The sequence below is a fragment of the Muscardinus avellanarius genome (assembly GCF_963383645.1).
Source record: "Muscardinus avellanarius genome assembly, chromosome: 1".
Lineage (NCBI taxonomy): Eukaryota > Metazoa > Chordata > Mammalia > Rodentia > Gliridae > Muscardinus > Muscardinus avellanarius.
The window spans coordinates 30,786,858-30,809,206 of record NC_137786.1 but is presented as its reverse complement, the minus strand read 5'-3'; positions in this window follow the sequence as shown (position 1 = coordinate 30,809,206).

The following is a 22,349-nucleotide window of genomic DNA, read 5'->3' as shown; positions in this document are numbered from 1 at the left end:
GATCCCTTCCACTGATGATTTTCTTCAACACACTATTGAATACTAGAGTTGTGTTGTTCTCTTCAGTAACTACTTTGACCCTCAAAGAAAAAATTAATTTAATTAATCATGAGTCTTTCTGATAACCTTGACTTTTAACACCAAGGATACCAACGACTTAAAGAAAGAAAGCTCAACTCTACCTCAAATATTTAGTATAGCAACATTGAATTCTTGATAATGGATCAAAATTCCCATGGTATTTCACTGGGTGGGGAAAAAGGAGCTTTGATATAAAGAAACTCTACTCACAAAGTACTCCTAATAGCTTTGCTCACTTTTCGAAGTTACCATTCTCTTTACATGGATTTTTTTTCAAGTTGCTAGTAAAACTGTGTTAGTCTAACACATTGGCCAGAGAGAGAACAGTTACTGAACAAGTAGGAATAGAATAATGAGGTTCATTTAGTGAGAGAAAATAACACATAAAAACTTATAGAGAATTGTTATGTCCCTGATGCTCTGGGCAACTGCAAGTAGTCCTGAGGGCAAAACGCGCAGAGAAGTGATGGCAAGTGTGGCCATAAAAGTAGAGTTGGCTGAGATCATAACAAGCCTAGAACACTGGGCTAAGTGGTCTTTTTTGTGACTGGGGGATCACGGTGAGTGGAAGACTTGAACTCAGGTCTCTTGATTCAAAGGGCATGGTTTTCTCTGCTAGATTGGATTTATCCCTTCAAATGTAGTGTCTATCACACTAAATTTCACCATCGCTCTCTTGGTGGGAATGTAGAAAACACATGGGAGAAACAATTGGTAGGTTCACTTGTTGTCGGCTCCTTCTTACCAACGAGGAAACGTGAGCATACAGAAGTTGAGCTACTTGTCTGAGGACGCACAGTTGCTATGTAATCACAGGCTGTCTAGCCTCAGAGTCTTTAGTCCTATCTATGGAACTTTACCTTGTCATTAGCTAGAGGACTTTATGCAATTGCGTGTGTTCTACCAATGGGTGAGGAACTCCCTTTCCACACACATGGCTCATAGTCAAGAAGCATGTGTTAAAACAAGTAGTCATACTAGGACTTTCCTAATCTCTTTGGTAACAGCAAATAAGACTGTACAGTTTACATCTGATGAAGCAACACAAGTCACAGTGTCCTAATAGCACAGTAAATTTCAGACAATGTGATGCTACTAGTGGTAACATGATAGAAGTTACAGGATAAATTAGTGTGGATGATGAGGCACAGCTTTTTTCCCTAAGTCATCTCTCATCTGGGTCAAATGGTAATTTCTCAGAAGTATTTCCAAAGTGGGGTTCAGCTCTTGTTGGCTTAAGGAGGTTGTATAAAGCAGATATATGTAGGATTAAAAGAGAATGGGTTCATTTTCCTATTGTAATGTTGAGAAGCAGTCATAAATGTTTTCTAGACCCTTTTTGAGATCGTAAAAAAGGAACATAACAAGTCCCCTTGGGAATAAGCCAAGTTCTTTCTGCCTTGGCTTTCCTTATAAAAGACATCTCACTCAAGGGACAACTACGTATTTTTCAGTCTTAAGTTTTCGCAAGAGACTGGGACACAGTCTTCCAAGTCAATGATTCCCCTAAGAACTGAGTGTCAGAATTGCCATGTTCCCAAGGCATCCTGGTACACGCTAAATAAAGTAAGCCTATTTACCAAGACCCACCTGTGCCCCAGGCAAATACCAGCCTTACCTCTTTCCATCAGCTCTTGTTTGCATTACTCATCAGTCATTCTTCAGGCTATAAATTTATGCAAGCACACATTCATGCCAACTGCCCTAAGCCCCCCCTTCTGCCACTGAGATGCCCCAACATAGTTGCCTGGGCCCAGTCTGGTAAGAATTCCACCTTTTTTCCTTATCCAACTAATTATTGCTTCTTCCTGTTCACTCTAAGCTCCTGCTGCAAAGCAATGGCTGGCATATTTCTGCCACTTGCATTATAGACTCTCAAGATGGCACCAAGAACTTGAGCTCATACCTGTGCTTATACAGCTTCCCTGAGATGGATTCAAATTTTTAGCCACTCTTGTGAGAAACATTTTTAGCAAATGTTTTCATTACTAAAGCACATGAGAAGTGGAGAAAGTTTCCAGTAGGTGAATTTCTTTTCACACCTATACACCACCTTCCCTTTGAACTTCTGGGGGTATTTTTATTTTTCATTCCGCTCTCACAATAATTTCTGAAGGTGAAGGTTATTATTAGCCTCATTTCTTAAAGATTGAGAGACTAAGGCAAGAATGTAAAATGGCGTGTGCCTGACCACATGGCTGAGAAGCAGCCAGGCCAGGGCTTGGCTGACAGGTGCCATGGCTGGTGTCATTTCTTCTACTCCATTTCTGTCTTTCCACTTCCATGTAAGGAACCTAAGCCTAGAAGAAAATTCAGATTGAAATAACTAAAATAATCATTAAGTTAACAATTAAGGTTGTAGACTTTTATATAGTCTAGATACAATTAATAACTTCATATGCATTATTATTTGTAATCTCCATAATTTTGAATGCTATATTTTCCTCATTTAATAAAGAAGGCAGGGCTCAGGCATTTTGACTTGCCCAAAGTTACATAACTTGGTAGAGATGGAAATCATGCCCAGACCTGTGCGCAAAGCGATAGAATTTGCTAGTCTTCTTCTGATATTGGGAGGAAAAAGTGGGGCTTTGTGAGTAGAATTCTGAGATTCTTCATCCCAAAAGCTCAAAGCTCGAATTCTGATCCTGCTTTTATTTATCTGTGTGGTCCAAGATCTGTAGGTAATCAGCTTCTTTTGAAATTTGTCTGGTTCTATTTGAGTAGATGATGCTCACAGAGGAGGATCCAGTCAGGCTATTCATGCTTAGGATCTAAGCTTGAGAGCATTCTACAAAAGCAAAGTACTATCTTTAGTGCTGGAATTGGGACTGCATCTCTGGGCTCCAACGTAGGTCCCATAGTCTTTCTTCAGCTGCCAGGCCAGCATGCTTAAGAAAACCTTTGTTCTTAGAAAACATGTCCATAAGATTATATCCATTTTCCTGTAGTATAGAAACTCATTAAGTAAAATTAGTCTGCCCTTTACAGAGCCCTTTTACTTATTGCTGGGCAAAGCAGTATCAGTCAACAAACCAGGTAGATAGAGTCTCTAAGAGTTGCTATACTCCAAAAATGACCAGCAACCTTACCTCACCCTACAGCAAACATGGCTTTCAGAGGGCATAATCAGAAATAGCTTGTGGTCCAGATGGAACTTATTTGCTTTTGTGCCCCCAGCTCATGACTACCGTGGGAGCTGCCATTAACCAAATGGCTGGCTCCTTGGTTTTTGGTGTACAGAACAGGTGTGTTAAATATACTATTCCTAAATCTCATCATACCCTTCAAAGGTCCTTTTAAAGGTTCATAATCATTTTATCTGGGAATATCATGATATTTAATGTAGTTATATAGCTCATATAATAACTAGATTCTATCTAGAGATGTATAAAGAATAAAATGAAAAGTGGGAGAATGTATTTCAGATGACTTGGGCATTTTTGAACTTTTAGTGTGTGTGTGTGTGTGTGTGTGTGTGTGTGTGTGTTTGTGTTACTGGGGATGGAATCCAGGGGCATTCTACCTCTGAGCTCCACCCCCAGCCTTATTTTTTTTCTTATTCTTTATTTTTAAACAGGGTCTCACTAGGTTGCAGAGAGCCACTCTAAGTAGATAAGGTTGGCTGTAAATTTGGGCCCCTCCTGTCTCAGCCTCACAAGTACTGGGATTACAAGCATGCACCACCATGCCTGGCAGGAAATTTTAGTTTTTAAAAGAACATTTTATTTCAAAATTTCTCCTAAATTTCACCACCTTTAATGTAAATTTATAGCTATAAAAATGGCACTTTTCTGTCATGACCAAAGGAGATAGAATGATTTTTATTCCCAGCCATATAGAATCACAAGTTACATCACAGCTGCTATTTTCAGAAAATTGCATTTGTCTTTCAACCAGATATATTGCCTATCATATAATCATAAGCACTTTCACATTGAGAATATCTTAAACCAGAAACATCCAAATAATTACAAGGCCTGGCTAAGGGGAGGGAAGCAGAATTCATAGAATACTGTCCTTCAGCTGGTCTTATACTTTTGTTTCTGTAACATTTCTTTGGGCTTTGAAAAGGGTCACTGATGGGAGAACTAGATGAGCCTCTGTGACCTTTTACTGAGGTTGGGGGCTTAGCTCTTAATTTTTATGTATTTTTCCTTGTCCTTCACCATTTCTTGCCAAGAATTTTTTTTTTCCTGTGCCCAGCTCTGGAGAACCTGAAATCCAGCCTGGAAGGAGAACCGGTGAGACAAGTGGATGACACTTGCTCAGCTCTTTTGCCCTTTGCTATTGTCGCTGCTGGTGGTTGTCGTTTAGAAGCAAAGGCTTTGCACAGAGCATATTGGCTGGATATGGGGAGGGCTCTGGTCTGTAAACAGATCATCAGACTTAAGTAAACAGATCATCAGACTTAAGTAAAACTTAGGTGTCTGAAGACATGGGTCTGAAGCACTGTTAGAGCTGCTCTGAGCACAGTTCAAGGAGCTGATTTTATGACCCTGACCGGGTAGATATGCCATATTCTTTACTGGCAAAAAAAGAAGTGGGGAAGGAAGGAAAGATAGAACAAGGACAGAGTGGTGGAATTTAGTAATGAAAACAAAACAGGAAACCACAAAAAGACACATTCCTCTGTGACCAAATATGTTTCCGTTTAAAGAGCTGGTGTCTTCTACTTAACCACAAGTAACAAGAAATGAAATAAGATTAAGTGGCCAGTTTACTAAATAGCAGGGACAAGGAAACCAGGGTCAAGCAATTATGATCTGAGTAAAAAGAAGCAAAGAGAATGTTTTAAAGAAGGGAGTCCTATGCATCCCCTGCAGAAGCACATCTTTTTGAATGATGCCAAGGAGACCCAAGAAAGGATATCAGCCTTTCGGCTTCCCTTGGAACTAAAGAATGCTCCATTGAATCAAGGGCACATTATACTAACATGTTCTGTTTGTTTATTTTGGCAAGCATGAGATGATTTTACTGACTGATACTCTGATAGGGCCCAGAGCTGGAAAAGCGAGTCTTCCTACTACACGGCTTCTGGATGGCCCAGCTCTCAGTGCTGCATTCTGGGAGCCCTTAGTGTCAGCAGGAAAAAAGCTTCATCAGCAGCCCTGGCAAATTGCTGACAAAGAACTGGGGTCTCCAGAAGGCTGCTCTGCATCAAGGGTGCAGAAGAGAGGCTGAAGGGTGTGGTGGATGGGATGAAAAGGCAAGCTGGAGAAATGGTCCTCGGAGCTGCTGTGATACCCTCCCTACCAGCTCTACCTGTGTCAAGGCAGTTAGACAGGCAGGATTTCCCTTGAAGGAGGCTGGGAGTTGCTCCTTCAGCTGACCAGTGTCAGTCCTCCTCCTGACTTCAGCTGCACATCCCGGCAGGGCCCTTCAGGGGTGCTACAGATCCAAGGTGGCAACCCCAAGTGGGAAGGGCACCAAGAACTTTGCCTTCCCCGCACTTTGCTCCAGTCTACTCATTTACTAAGGTGCGTGCTCCAAGCAGCAATCGTTCTCAGCTATGGGCCTGAGCATTCCTGGGAGTGAAACCAGGTTAGCTCGCAGGCTTCTCTTCAGCTGCCTTACTCACTTAAGCCTCTAGGTCCTTCCTTCCTGCCTCATGGACTGAACGGGTGGGACAAAGGAACAAAGGCTTGAATGATGAGCAGGGGTATCTATGCAGAACCAGTGAGAGCGACCTGTGGCTGAGTCAGTCTTTCACCAATCAAGGGATCTGAGCAACCAGGAAACCCTCCCATGGTGAAGCCTGGCATTTGAGCAGACTAGACAGGCAGCCAGAAAGGGATGACCTTTAATTAATAACCGTGTGGGTGATTCATATTTAAAAAAGGAAAAGAAAACAAGCAAAAAAAAAATGTTTGTAGTTTAAGAATCCCAAATAAGCCCCTACAACGCCCTGTCCTATGACCAAGCAGATGAGCCTCCCCACTTGTGACTTTTGATTCCTCACCATGGCTGGTGTGTGTGTGTGTGTGTGTGTGTGTGTGTGTGTGTGTGTGTGCCTTTTTGCAGAGGTACTAGGGATTGAGCTCACGAGCATGGTACCTCTAAACTAAATCCCCAGCCCTTTTTTTAGTTTTTATTTTGAAACAGGATCTCACCAATTTCCTGAGGGTCTCTCTAGGTTACTGATCATGGCCTCAGACCTGTGACCCTCCTGTCTCACCCTCCCAAATACTGGGATAAGAGGTGTGCTCCACCATATCCAGCATATGGCTGAAATTCTTAGCAATTTACCTAAGATAAACAAATTTACCTAAAATAAATTCTTAACAGATTTACCTTGAATTAAAAGAAAATGTTGGGGTCAAAAGAAAGTGTTCCCCTAAGAATTGATACCTCTCTACTCTGGAAATTGGTTGAATTCAGTGTCTCTCACAGATTTGTGTTGAAATTCTAACCCTTGCTATGACAGTATAATGAAGACTTTGGGAGCTGATTAAGCCATAGGGTCGTACAGGCTTCATTAATGGAACCAGTGTCCTTATAAAAGGAACCTATAGAAGCACTCTCCTCTCTTTCTGCCATGCAAGGATACAAGAAGTCAGCAATATGCAACCCAGAGGACCAGCCCCCAACCATGCTGGTACCCTGATGTCACACTTGCGACCTTCAGAAATATGAGAAACAAATTCTTGCTGTTCATAAGCCACCCAGCCTACAGTGCTTTATGACCGCAGCCTGGACTCAACATGACACCGCCGAGACTCCCTACCTATGGGAAGGTCTGAATTGGCCTTCACCTAGCTGCCCACACAGCACAGTGTCCAGTTCATGGCCTTGGGCTGCTGCTCAGTCCCCAGGCAGTGGCTCCTGGCTTCCATGATGCACAGCAGTCCTTGTGTGATAGCTGGGGACTGAAGAGGATGATGAGACAGATGCCATCTGCCTAAGCCGGCAATTCCTACTAGCTCCAGGTTGGTTTCCTGTTCTGCCTTGGTCACTGAGGTTCCAGTCTGCTCCCTGCCCTACATTCATTTGCCTTCCAGTCCCCCGGCGGATGCCACTGCTTTCCCCCATGCAAGACTTTTTTGCCATCAGGCAAAACAGGCCTAAGCCAAACTGGTTTCATATTTCAGAACATGATTTTGTAAGAGCTTCCAACTGGAGCAGTCATGAGCAACCTCCTTAAAAGAACGACAAGATTTCTCTCAAATTCCATTGCAATCACTTCTTTTGGTGGTGAGCCACAGAAAGTCAGAACACTTTGGGTGTTTCAACTCTGATGAGCAAAACTCGGTTGACTTCTTGCCTGTGTTTCACTGAAGAATCGAGAAATTTCTCAATATATCGCACATGCCTGTCATGTTTTCTTTGGAAAATCTGAGCCATTCTCCCAGGATGGTGACAGTGTCGTATGCCTTGGCCATCCTGTCATGCTGAGGGAGGAGGCAGAACTGGAAGCTTCCCTTTCGTGATGCCACCCACACACCCTGCCTTGCTCAGGAAGGATGAATTTCAAGGTGGCAAGGGCAGGGGGCTGGTGACCTTTGAGAGAACAGTGGTGAAGCAGTTTAAAAGAGACGGTCCTGCAGCTATGCACTCACAAATGCACTCCTCAGGCCTCACTCTGTTCTGGAGACATGAGGGTGAAGGACTCTACTGTGCAGAGCCTGGGCACTCTGGAGGCTAGGGCGAGACCCTCAACCAGGGGAGGCTTTCTGCTCAGAGCACACGTCCCTTGGTCCACTTAATCCCCATCGTGGAGTGGGAGGGCTGCCCCTCTTGCTGGCTTCCCTGATGGAAGGAGGAGATGAGGTATGAATAGCAAGTGTGCAAAGAGCTGCTTCTCCTAGGGGAGCTCAGCCTCGGATAATTCCTCCACCGGTACCAGATGGTCTTAAAGATCCCCAAACGTGCTTGCTCTTAACAAAACCCTCTTTCCCTGGGTATCCAGATTCTAAGGAGGCGAATAGAGCATGCAAGAGAATGTTAAAGAACAAAGTTGGATATGGTGATGTATGCCTATAATCTCTGTACTTATGAGCCAGAAGAATTGAAGGTTTAAGAAAAGCCTCAGCAACATAACAAGACTCTTAGCAACCTAGTGAGATCCTATTTGAAAACAAAAATATATATATAAATGGCTGGGTGTATAGGTAGAAGGTAGAATGCCCCTGGATTTAAGCCCTCATGCCATGAAAAAGAAAAGAAAAAGGAAAAACAAGACTACCTTTCATTCCCTATTGCTTTTCATCTATTTATTGCCCCTGTTCACTCCCTTTCCTTTTATCTTGCCAAACAACTTCATCCTCTTGCTGTCCAGAAAACCTAGTGGCTTGAGCTTACACCTGGCTTCTCCTGGAGTGTGGGTTCACTGCTGGCCTCTAAAATATGGCGTCTGGGTGAATCATTCCCTCAGTTTTTATTAATTCATGGGAATTAACAGACTAATTTTCCTAGAAACTATTATATTCCTTCAAATTTAGTTCTCATTTTTTGTCTTAGAGCCCATGGAGGAGTGAGGCACTCTTTTTCCCTCTCTTTCCCTCTCCACCCCCAGACAACCCAGGAGGAAAACTATGAGCAAGCCTTCATGGGATCCCAAGCTCCGTCCCCTGAGACTATCTGGAACAAAACGTGTCCTCGGGTTCCTCAGCAGGGGATTGTCCTGCTTTTTCTATCCCCATAAGTGGATAGGGATCAAAAATCCTTCGTACTCGAATATGCAAGTCAATCATTAACAGTGGGCTGCACCTTTCACCGGGTTGTAAAGGATGACTGGATAGAACCACTACCTTCTCCTTGTCAGCATAGGAAACGCAAAGGAGAATGTCACCTCAGGAAAATTGCTTCTAAGACTTCTGACCAAGATGTGGCAAGCTCCAGCCAGACATGCGGGGGAGGTGACAGACCACAGGAGACCCTTAGGTGAGCGATGTGGGCCACCGTTCCCTCTCTTCTGTCCATTCTTATTCTCTCCTCGAATCTCTCTCATCTAGGATTGGGAAGGGCAAAGGAAAGATGTGACCAGGATATCACAGGTGGACAACCAGGACCTATGGGCTGATCCATGCTTTAATAAGAAATGGACAAGGAGTAGCGTGTTAACCTGCAAGGTCAATATGTAGGCGCCATTGAGACACTGGGAGTTCCAGGGAGAAAGCGTGTGGGTCAGGCATGGGAGCAAAGATTACTGTAATAGCACCCTGATCACATGATGGACCAGACCTTCAGGAGGATAAAAGGCACTGCGAGCCAATGAGGCCACATCGGTGTGGAGTTGAGACCATCTCCAGATGTTACTGGAAGGCAAAGAGAGGTGGGACAGAGAACTTTAAGAGCCACTGGAACTGATGCCCAAAGTGAGGCCTGAGTGATTTGGACTAATTTTGTTTAATAGATTTCATTTGTTTTTGCAGCAGTCTTGATTTTGCAGGAAAAATGAACAGATAGTACAGACATCTCCCAAAATATTCACTCTTCCTCCACCATAGTTTTTTATTATTAATATCTGGCATTCTTATGACAAATTTATGATAGTAAACCAACAATGACATATTATTATGGTTTGAGATAGGCTTTCCTCTTTATGTTGTACAGTTCTATGGGATTTAACAAATGCATGCTGATGCATATTTGTTATTATAGTCTCAGGCAGAATAATTTCAATGCCCTAAAAATCCCATGTCTCACCTAGTTCTCCAGCACTGCCTCCCTCCGTATCCCTGATCACCAACTGATTCTTTTTACTGGTTCTATGGTTTTGCCCCTTATAGAATGTCATACAGTCAGAGTCGTATGGAGTGGATTCTTTTCAGAGTTGCTTCTTTCACTTGGGAATATGCTTTTAAGTTTTCTCCATGTCTTTCTGTGGCTTGACAGCTTATCTCTTTTTAGCACTGAATAATATTCCATTCTATGAATGTACCATAGTTTATTTTATCCCTTCGAGTAGAATTTTCAGCAGTATAAGAGACAGAAATTATGGAAAGGGTGGATGAAGAGAAAGTAGCAAGGGACACAAGACTTGAATGAAGCAAGAACGAGAAAGGTTTGGGAAGAATTGAAAAATAGACACAACGGCCTACACTGATAGAAGGCAGAACTCTGTGACTGCCCAACTTGGGCAAGTTGGATCTGCTGACTCCATGTACAGGGTTGGAAAAACTTTCCTGGATAATTTATTTTTCTGGCTGTCCTCTGCTCTAGCTTATGAGATTCTCTGTGGACAACACTGAAGTACTTACCTCTCCACCCAATGACAAGATGGCAGAATTAGCACAAATCCCATTTGTGGGACAAAGAGTACATGTAGGCTAATTTGGGTGCTAAGAAATGACTGCAAGAGGGACACAAGCCATCTGTGATTTCCAGATGTTCACACTGGGCAGGAGAGAACATTTTTGCAACATGCAACCGTGTAGGAACTTTGCCTAAGGATTGCAGCTTACAATTTGGGTGGAAGGGGATAGCTCTCGAGGGAAGATGATCCTAAAAATTGCAGGACCAATACAAATCTGCCAGTTATAAATAATTATCTCAGTGATGATCCCTTTCCTGGTCATGCAGAAGAGCTCATCACCCATACCTGTGTCTTGATTACAGGTCACTGCTTAAAATCAAGCTCTCTCCTAGGTTCTATGGTGCTGGGGCTCCTTGATATTCAGAACCCTTTCTCTCCATGCGAAGAAAAAGGTGAATGAGCCCAGTAAGATGGAAGAGTAATTTGCTTTGGATCTGTTCATATCCTACCTATGTTTGTGCTCACATGACTTACATGGTCAGTGCAAAGCTAAAGAGTACCAGAGAGGGTGTTTCTTACATAAGAAAAAGAAGTTGGGGCTGGGAAGGAGTGGTGCTCAAAGCCTAATTTGCAAGGTGAGGCTTATCTAGAGACCCACATCTTATTTTTACATCCCTATTTTGGTTTTAATAACCCAGGAAGTTAAGTGTTGCCATACGCAGTTAATTAAACACAGATGATGATAATGGGAGCCGAGTATTGGACGAGTAGTTGCTTCCCCACCTTGAAGCCTCCTGAAGGGCAGTCACTAATGGAGGAGGACAAGCCTGTGGAAAGAGAGCCCATAGTGATTCCGTGTGCTCCGAATGGACCAGCCAAGAGCTCTTCACACCACAGAATGGCAGGCATAGCGCAAAGGATGCAAGTGGGGCAGAGTCGGGAACAACTGGCCTCTTAGCACATCAACATCTGGCCAGGTCTGCTGCACCTGACCAGTCTCTAGGGCATTTGTCATACATAGTGGTCTCTCAGAGACCAACCATTGTGGCGTTCTCTCTATCTGGGCTAGGATGTGATGCGGCTCTGTGGTGGAGCTTTTATTTTCCTTGGCATGCACGATTCCTAGCACCAGAGAGTTCTCCATATCCAAAACCTTCTAGGAGAAAGATTCAGTGTTTCTGTCTCACAAGATCTCTTCTCATGCAGTATCTCCTCTTTGAATGCTAACTGGAAGATAATTTTCACGCTCATCTGCATTTGTCTTCATGCCTGGGAGGGACTGGTCATGAAAATTCGTGACAAAACTTGGCATTTGGCGATAGAGGGGAGAATGAGAAGACAAAGCTGTGGGCCATGTTGAGCTGTCCTGGGAAGATGACTCACCACACCCTCTTCTCATTCACACTTTTTTCCCTTCACTCTCCCAAACCTTCTCTGGACTCAATTCTTTTTATCTTATTCCATACCCTTTCTTTCCACCTTACCCTATATGTCTCAGCCATAGACACTGGAGCTCATTTAAATATCCACTTATCATGAAAGGAAAGGCTCAGTGTGGGGCCCAGGGTCCTCAGGAATCAGGGAGTAGAAAAGAAAGGAAGAGACAGAGATGAGTGGCATGCCAAGGCAGACACTAGCTCTTTCAAGAGTGGCCCTGAATTTCTATGTATATTAAAAGACAGACCCTTGAGACAGAGCCCAGAGCTCTGTCCTTCTTTATAATTGTAAACTTTGGATAACCCATTCACTCACTCATATATCATATGTATATGTATATGTATATATATGTATATCATCATATAGAGATATATCATCATATAGAGATATATCATCATATAGAGATATATCATCATATAGAGATATATTATCATATAGAGTTGGGAGGACCAACTCTACAACCGGATAGGCCTTAGCAATACAAAGATGAGTGAAACTTTGTCTTTGCCCCCAACGTGTTGGTGGGTGAGACAGTCCCATGAACCAATAGAGGTGATATGCGCAATGAGATCTATGATCCTGAGAGACATTAGGGCTAGACCCTGTATAAGAGGTGCTGGGCCCCCTGTGCTGGGCTGGGGAGAATTCTTCAACACTAAACTGGAAGGTAGAGTTGAGAGAAGAAAGGCTGTGGAAGGGAGTGTTCCTGGAAGGAGACCGTCACAAAAACAAAAGCACTGAGAATGCATGATGGTTCAAGTAGATGGAACCTTACATCTTAAACCTGGGGAGAAGTGAGACCTGGGGAAGAATAGCAGAGCCAGCTTGGGGTAGACTTTGAGGCCAATAAAGAAGGCTGAGGCTAAGAAAGATTCTAGAAGAACTCTATCAGTTGAAGAGGTGTATAATCAGATTTGCATTTGCAGAAGGAAAGTTCTGGCTGTAATGCAGAGAATAGTCTGGAGGGGCCAAAACAGAAGACACCGAGAACACTTAGGAGGGTGTTACAATACAACAGGCTGGCCACGCTGCTCTTCAGAAGTTGCTCTCCCTCACACCTGGCCACCTCGCCTTCCTGGTGCGGGGAAAGGCTCCGGTGAGAAAGGCTTTCTTGAAACGACCCATTCATTAATCGCATCATTTCTCTGCCGTCACTGATGATAACGGCTTTGTTTTACTGTCACCATCGTCATGTAAAATCACCATCGTGTAAGTATTTCCTCCTGATAAAAGCTAGCTTCTGACAGAATTTGTCCACCAGCAGGCTAGGAACTTGGCTGTCTGGCATTTACTGTCTTGGGATGCAGTTTCCTCTTGAGTTGTAAGTGGACACACCATCGTCAAGACATTTTTCTAGCCCAGGAGTTTTAGAAGATGATACGATCACTAGGGAAAGGTTTTGGATCATGAGTTCATTTATTCATTTCTTTACTGCGGGATTATGGTCAAATTATGCTTCATTTCAAAGGAAAAGTATCTGATTGTTTAGGCCAAAGCAGAATTGATTTCAAATACTGTACTTAAGAGAGAAGATTCTAGAGTAAGCTGCCTGAAACTTGTTAACTATGTGATATTGGGGAAGTATTGAATTGCTCTGTGACTCAGTTTCCACATGTGAAATGAGATCATTAGATTGCCCATCTGTGCTGTTTTGCTGGAGCTGCCATAAAAAAGTGCCATAAATCAAGTGATTTACATGACAGAAACGTATTTTCTCATAGTTCTGGAAACTGACAGCTGAAATCAAGGGAGCACAGGGACTGGTTATTTTCTGAGGGTTATGAGGAAGAAGCTGCTTTGGATTTTTCTCGTATCTTCTATTTGTTGCCGACAATCTTTGGCATGCTTTTATTTCTAGAAATATCACCCTGATCACCGCCTTCATCTCTCTCTGTGTGTGTGTGTGTGTGTGTGTGTGTGTGTGTGAAATTTCTCTCTTTATAGAAAGACAAATCACATTGGATTAAGACCCACCCTGATGACCTCATCTTAATTATGTCTACAATGACTTTATTTACAAAGTCCTACTCTAAAATACTGGGTGATAGGGCTTCAACAAATTAATTTGAGGAGGGGTTAGAGGAGGCACAAATCAACCCCAATATCTCCTAGTAGGGTTTTTCAGAAGAATTAAATGATTTGCCTCCTGTAAAGCACTGAAAACAGTGGCTGTCTCTTAGAAAGCTCTGAGCAAATGTTAGAGTATGGCATACTTAACTGAAAAGCTCCCAGGAGCTGGGCGTGGTGGCACACACTTATAATCCCAGCATTCGGGAGGCTGAGACCGGAGGATCGCAATTTGCGGACAGCCTCGGCTACTTAGTGAGGCCCTCTGCAGCTCAGTGAGACCCTGACCCTGTTTCAAAATAAAGAATAAAAAATAGGGCTGGGGGTGTAGCTCAGAGGTAGAATGCCCCTTGGTTCCATCCCTAGCACTGAAAAAAAAAAGTTCCCAGAATAGTGGAAGGTGTCGAAATCCATCTGGTTTGCACCAAAACGAGCCCAGTGGTCATTTATGGCTTGTGTCGTCTTTGATTTGTCAGGGCTTCTGCAATCCCCAGACAGTATTTTTATTAATTAATTAATTAATTAATTTTTTATTAATTAATTGATTTATTTATTTATTTATTGTGGTACTGGAGATGGAACCCAGGGGCTTTTCTAACTCTGGAATACACTCCCCGACCTATTTGATATTTTATTTGGAAACAAAGTCTCACTAAGTTGCTGAGAGCCTCACTAAGTAGCTGAGGCTGGCTTCGAACCTGCGCAATGCTCCTGTCTCAGCCTCCCAAGTACTGGGGTTACAAGCGTGCACTCCCGGCTCCCAGACAGTATTTTAAATAATACTACTAGCTAAATGTATAGGGTAAGAAGGGGTAGGTACAATGAGACCTGAGTTGTTTTTTTTGTTTTGTTTTGTTTTTTACTGTTCTTCAGGCTTGTAAACAATAGGATACAACTAGCCCCAGAGGTCGAGGGTGGGAGGTGCTGTTTCTTTTAGAGGGGGAACCAATGAAGGACATGTCTTCCTAATGCACCAACAAAAGCACGCTTTTCTGTGTCTGTGGCTCAGCCACATGGCTGGGACAGGGCCACCCATCTGAGCCTTGGAGATGAAGTGTGTCCTGGATGAACTGACTCTGCTGCCTGCAGGCGCAGCTGACATGAGAGAGTGTTTGCTCACCCCAGAGCACGTTAGAATAAGCCCTTGTAAAAATAAATAAGGCATGTTGATTTTTTGGTGTGGATGGTTAAGCAAATCAGGTGACCAGAATGAATTCGAGGTAGGGAGGAATAAGAAGAAATTTTAACAAGCTGATGAAATTAGCAAGAGTTTGACCAGAAAAGCTTTCCAGGCACAGTTGCCGATTCTCAGGGAACCCCTGACAGGTTTTGGGAAATGCAATGGCAGAAGATGACAGAGACAGCCCCTGCCTGGCAGAGGAGGTAGTTGGCACAATAGGCCAAAGTCAAGTCGAGATTCCAAGAAAAAAATGGGGGATGTAAAGTTTCAGTTGAGGAAAATGTCAAAAGATTCTTGTTCATGGAGAGGGATTTTCAGAGCTGACATTGCTGTCGACTTACTCATCTCAGAAGGGTGGACTCCCTGACATTCAGGGCCAAGACAATAGAGCCCACTTTCTCTTGGCCCTGGAATCCCTGTGTCTCTGAAAGTAAAAACTGATGAACAGGGTGATTTCTTTATACCAGCAGGAATACCCTAGACTGGGAGGTAAGATGCCCACTCTGATTCTGCTGCCCCAAAGCTGTGTGAATTTGAACAAGTGGCTTAACCTTCCCAGGCTTAATTTCTTCTACTTAATATTTGAGAGGCTTAGAGTCATAGAAATCATGACATTTTCAAGATTAAAGGAATTTCAGGAATCTAGTTCAATCCACTTTATAGATAAAGAACCAAGGTTGAGAAGTTCAGAGACTTTTCCACAGTCATGGAGCTAAGGATGGATGAAGAACTTAGAACCCAAGTGTCCTGACTCCAGTCTGGGAACTATTCCATTAGTAACAGTGATTCCTCAACTCTTGGTAGTGTCAGAGTGACTACTTCTATTCCTCCTAACAACCACCTGAAGCAGATATTCTTAGACACATTTTAGAGATAAGCAGACTGGCTTGTCCAGGGTCCTCCAGCTACTGAAAAAGCCAGGATTTTTCTTCCTGCTTTACACCACCTGCCTCCAGTCACCCTCAGAAAATCCAGGCCACAGGCACCATGGGCACCCTGTAGTAGACTGCACCAACAATAGCAGGAGTAAGGCTCTAGTTCTTGAGAGCGAGAGGGTTCATCACAGGGAGGGGGCTGACAAGCAAGAATAGGTGTTCCAAGCTGCCACAGCAAGTAACACTCATCTTGCCAATGGAACAAATTGTTAATGGGTGAAAGAGATTTTTAAGCAAGAATATCACATACTATTCATTTATATTATGCTAGAAAATAACTTTATTCATTGATGGAGCAGATGAGTCAGCCAGGCATGCCCAAGTGTAGACTGGCAGCGATAGCTGTCTCCATGCTTCACAGTGATATGTGTGTGCAAGTCTACTGCCCACTGCCTTCCCCCATCTTCTTTGACTTAAAAGACCAGGTGCAGCACAACACAGTGTGCCATGAGCAGAAGCAGCACCTCTCAGAGCCTTTGGGAAAATTTTCTTCTTCGGGGCAAACTAAGGCCTCAACAAGGCATTGATGCTTCTTCTGGGTGCAGAAGAGGCACCTTCCAAAACATCTCTAGGATAAGCCCAGATTAAGCTCTAGTTTAGATGGGTTGGCAGTATTCACCAGGATGCAGCAAGCTTTGAAGAGGCAGGTGCCTCCACCTTGAGGTATCACCCAATAGAAGGGTGAGCCACAAACGTAATTGTGAATTTTCTAGTGAAACAGATGCAATGAATTTTAGTGATATATTGTATTCATTCCAAGATTACCCAAATCTCATCTTAGTGTGTAGTAACATAGTTATGAATGAGCTATGTCCCATTCCCTTCCTCATATTTAGTCTTTGAAATCCAGCATGAATTTCAGTGCAGCAAGATGGGGACTAGCTCACACATGGCGATCAGCTACAGTAGAGGACAGCGCAGTATAACAGAAATGAGCCCACTGGGGGTCCATGCCTGTTTTGAGTTCTGTGGTCTCTTTCAGCCCTGACATTTGATGAGTCTGAAAGAACTAAGGTGATTGGGAGCACTCTCATCCTGCCCAATATTTTCAGAGCAGAAACAGATGCAGCAAAATCACAACCCAACCACCCTCTACTCACCCATCTCTCACTATAGACCTCTAACAGGCTGTTCTCAGAGACATCTGGTCAGAGTTGGAGAAAACTGTTCTAGTTGGAGAAAACTGTTCTAGTTCTTTGACAAGAATAACATCAACTGCCCAGTTACACTATGGCAGTGGGAAAGGTTGCCCAGAGATCACCTGGAGATGAAATATGAGATATAGGGCTTATTGAGAAATGCTTAAGGAGAGGTCCAGTAGTAACAGGCTGGATCGGTGCTTCACCAGAAAGACCAGTGGTGATGGGCTGGGCAGGGGTACCTCTGCTGTCTCATGAAAAAGTAACACCTTCTATCCCTGTGCCTGCTTTGTTCAGCGGCAGCCACCTGGATGAGCACTTCCTTCTCCAAGGCACTCAGGCCCACATCAATTACCACAGGTAGGAGGGATTTGTAAGTTAAATTACAGACGCACACCATTAGCATTAGCTTGCCTCGCTCCTTGTGTGAGTATCATCCCAAGGAGGAGTGGTCTTGGAGTATGCACGAGAAAGCAGCTTTCTACAGGTGACACTAATTTACCCTAATTTCCAGCATATACGAGACAAAGCCAGTGTCCTTTAAGATAGTATGTATCTGGACGTTCCAGCCCAGACTTGCTCTCATTTTTCCTTTAACTCACCCAGATATTGGGGAAGAGAACTGCACATTCTGTAGCATTTTTTTAATCGCTCTCCCTCTTTTACTTTGAGGATGACCCAGCAAACCATAATTCTTACCAGTAGGGATACAAAATAGAATCCTTGCTTCTCTGGTGTAAATGCCCCTACTGTGGCCATACTCAGAGTCCAGAGTTAATGATTAACAAGCAAACAAATTCACAGAGAGCAGGGGCCAGGCCTGGCTACAAGATTCCTGTGTTTCCTAGAAGTACTCATCTATGAGGACTTTGTCTTCACTGGGTTCCTCCTATGGGTTCAGGGCAGAGAGACTCATAAACAAACACTGGGCCTGTAATTTTATTAGAAGAGACCCAAGCTTAAAACCTCAGGAAACCAATGTGGAAACACTATCTAGGAACATAAACTTTGCTATCTCACATCTCAACAAAACAGGTGTTTGGGGAGAATAAAATTGCAGTAATTTAGAAGGTACTAGAGGGGCCTGGCCTGATTTGTGCCACATTTAAAGAGAATCTCATTAACTATATAAAATAACTCTAAAGGAGAGTAAACTCTTAAATGATTTAATTTATTGGTTATATAGACACACCAGGAAATGAACACACCTTGGAATTTAGGTTAGAAAGGACGTAGAAATTGATTTTGTTTCTTCTCGGTATCTGGGAGAAAGGAAATGAAGAAAAAAGCCAAGGCTGGAGAGAAACACTGATGATTCATAGGTCAGTTTGCTTCCTACCCCAGGAGAGAGGAAAACGAAAGGAAGTTTCAAGAATAGTTACTCTAGAGTCCTTCTAGTAGATACCTGAAGTTGTGTTTATGCAAAACAAAACTTTCCTTTGTTCAGACAATGCAGAGGTGGAATTTGGCCTAAATCATACCAAAATATCATTCTAACCTAATAATGCATTTGCTGAGCATTGGCTACGAGTGCATGGTGGGGGGAAACGTGGCTGAGCCACGACATTTTCTCAAGTGAGACAATCGGATGACTTGCCTTATGAGCCTTACGTTGGAAGATTGAGTCCCAACATATAAAGTGCTTAGAATTTCACCATTCCATCTCATCTAGCCTCAGTGAGTCCTTGCTTTGACCAAGTAGAAGCGTGCCCTGTGAGGAAGGGGAGGAGTAAAGTATAGGCAGGGTTGTCCTGACAGGACAGGAAGACACAACAGGTGAGGGTCTGTGTGGCCCAGTGGGTATCAGAACCACATCTGATTCAATCCTTCTGGTTCCTTTTAATCCATCACAATCATTTGTTTGTTTGTTTGTTTGTTTATTTATTTATTTATTTATTTATTGGTCCTAGAGATTGAACCTAGAGGCATTCTACCTCCAAGCTACATCCCTAGCCTTTATTGTTTTTTTTTTGTTGTTGTTTTTGAAACAGGGTCTCACTAAGTTGCTGAGGGCCTCACTAAGTTTCTAAGACTGTCCTTGAACCTGCAATCCTCCTGTCTTAGCCTCTAAAGTGCTGGAATTACCAGAATGCATCACCATACCCAGCTTATTGGTTATTTTGAAAGATCAAGGGTTCCTAACTGAAAGAAAATACACTTCTTGTGATAATTTTTTAATCAGCTAACCATTATCAGGGATTTTTTTTTCTAGGTCCACAGGCATCTATAAAAGCAAGCTCTTACTAGAGAAGGCACAAGAAAGGGGCCAACCCTATAATGCCTTAGAATTCAGACCAGAAGCAGAGATGGTCATCTGACATCTGGTCTTACACAGGCCAGAGTGATTTTTCTGTATAAGCTAAGTTCAAGTTGTCTTGGGATTTCTTCTTAAACCCCTAGGCTGTGAGTGAGTGACATGGCAGAAGCAAAGGGTGAGCTTGATGCATGATACACTGTGGCTGCTTGCTTAGAGACCAGTCAGTCCACAGTCCAGAAGTTCTCTGTCAAAATGGCAACCTCTATCCAAATTGAAGCTATTCCATGTCCACCTGTGTATTGGCAGCCAACTGAGGTGAACTAACATGGGGCCCTTCTTCCAAGAAAACTGAAGGGGAAACACCTGGAGCCTCAGGGACTCCATGTGCTGTATCCAGAAGTCCCTTGGCCTTGGTTAAGTTAAACATAGTAGATGGCATGGCAGCCATGAGAGGGAGACACGGGCGCTGGCCCAGGACACTCCATGGTGACGGAAGGCACACAGGCGTTGAAGGGCTTGACTAGAGTAGCCAGTGCTTAAGGACCAGAAGTGTCAGCCCTCTCCTCATTCCTGTGCTGTGCCTTGAACAAGGGACGCTGGCAACTCACAGCGTGTCCAGAAGAGGAGCACAAGGAAATAGGATGATGAGACCAGAAACTGTTAGGACAAATCAGGGACATTGTTTCCCCAGAGGAATGCCATGGCTGTCTACTCTAAAGAACTGTCTGAGGAAGAATGAGAAGGAAGATTCTTCCTTGCCCCAAATGGTAAAAGTAGGAGTTGTGAGAGGAGATGATAGGGTGGTTGGTTTCTCTAGCAATTAGAGCTCTTTGCACTGAAGGGCTCCTGCATGGCAGGCCGGTGCCTTTCTTGGTAGGAGACATGCTCACTCAAGGGCTGGGGAAAGAAAGGGGGCACCAATCGAGAAGCCAAAGAGGGGCTAGAATCCCTCAGGTTACTGCCAAGTGTGAGAAGATGGCTTTGTGACACTGATAAAATAAGGGAATAATAAAAGTGGGTTTGCAGTCTCTGTGTTCCATAAACTATAATTTCTCACATTTGCCATTTTGCTTATAGAAAATCTCAGAAATGGGAAATGAGTTTGCATTGTGTTGTAAAAATACTTTCTAAGAAGCCAGTGGATCACAAAAGCAATGCCCGTGGCTTCGGTAACAACAGAGGCTGCGAAGGTTGAGTCCACAGGGCTGCTAATACCAGCCTTTGCCCTTATGAGGACATGAATTTTGACAGGTTACCTAACTTTGTTGTGACTTCACGTTTGTGGCTGGTGATTGATATAGCAACCTTTGCCTCCTGCTGTCTGCCAGTCTGCCTTTGGTTAATGCACCACAGGCATCCAAACTATGCCTGGCACATAATCGCACTTGGTAAATGTTAGTGATGATGATGATGGCAGCAGAAATCAATATTTGTTCTTAAACCCAGGGAGAATTTTAACAACACATTAGCTTGCATTGGGAAGTACATGTTTCTTTTACTTTTTTTAGATAATGAAAGGAAGTGTTAAATATGGTGGGTTTTGTTTTGTTTTATACTAATGGACACTTTTCTCCACTCTTTTTTTAAATGGGTGCATTATAATTATACCTCAAAATGTTAGGGTCAGAGTGATAGAAACATACATGCACATAGCCCTTGGTATGTTCTTTCTGGATCATTCCCCATCCCCTCCCTCTCCCCACACATAATACTGAAATTGGTATCCATAATTTCACATATGAATATCGCATTATTTGAAATGTTTTCTTCATTAAGTCTACCCTTTCCCTCCTCGAATCCCTAATGGACACTTTTTCAGGGCTCAGTTCAAAAGTGATAAAGTCTACCAGTGGACTGAATGACAGGTAGTGCTATGACATAAAGGAAATGATAAACCAGGTCCAGTGGGCTGATTTGTCTTTTTTATAGTTGTTGTTTTTGTTGGTTTGGTAGAAAAGCTAAAAATGAAATTTTCTTGGGCTTTCTAGGTGGCTGTCTCATGGCAAAAGAGACAAGAAAAAAATTAAAGTTTCACTTAGAGAGCTTAACTACCCCCAGTATTGGAACATGGCAACCTTTTGATTGACAATCTCAGTAATCCTACCCTCAATTTTTTTTAATTCCTCACAAGAAGCACCTGGAAGACCAGGGGAAAGAGGAGAAACAGATTCAAAAAGGTTTACATTTCTTGTCTCTGGCACTGAGGGACCTTTGATATGAGGGGTCTCAAAGCCATTCATCTCTTCTTCGGCTCCTTGAACTTCCCAGATTCTGGACTCCAAGAACTCTAGTAAGCTGGTAGCTAATCAGAACAAGGGGAGAATGATTCTGAATATTTTGCTTAGGATATATTATGCAGCTCTTGAGATCTGTCTGCTCCTTTGTCCAAAGGAAATAGATCATTGCGGAAACAGCAGAAGCCTCCTGCTGCTGAGCAAAATGTTCTCCAGTCCTGGAGTGACACCACTCCGTGTCTGTGTGAAATAGGGCAGCTCTGTTCTAGTGCTGAGCGATCAATTGCATATGACAGAACGAGCTTATTTTTCATGCTTCTGGTCAATATATGAGACCACAGACAATGCCAGGTCATCTCTTTGCAAACTGGAGGGTGCCAAAAAGGAGCAGCTGAATTTGTTCCTTTTATTTTGGAGTATCTATAAAAACCAACATTATTTACAAATGTTCAGAACTATGTTTCATTAGTGCGTTCCTGGGCACAATTCAGCATTGGGGCAAGATATGCTAATCATCTTTAGATACTCATCGCCTAGGACTCTTCCAACTGGAATGTTGATTCTGATTGATTCTGAAATCTTGAGTGGGTATGAAATACGGGCTATAATCTCCAAGTGCGAGATGGAAGTTTTTTTATTGTCATGTTCTTTGCCACTTATTTCTCTTTTGTTATTTTCTTCTTATATTGTGTGTGTCACTAGCAGTTAAATCGATCTACATGAAATCTCTCTGCTATATAGAACATTGCATAACTTATTTTACAGAGAAGGAAATATCTCCATGAGCAGTGACATTTAACCTAAAGAGGCATTATTTTTCC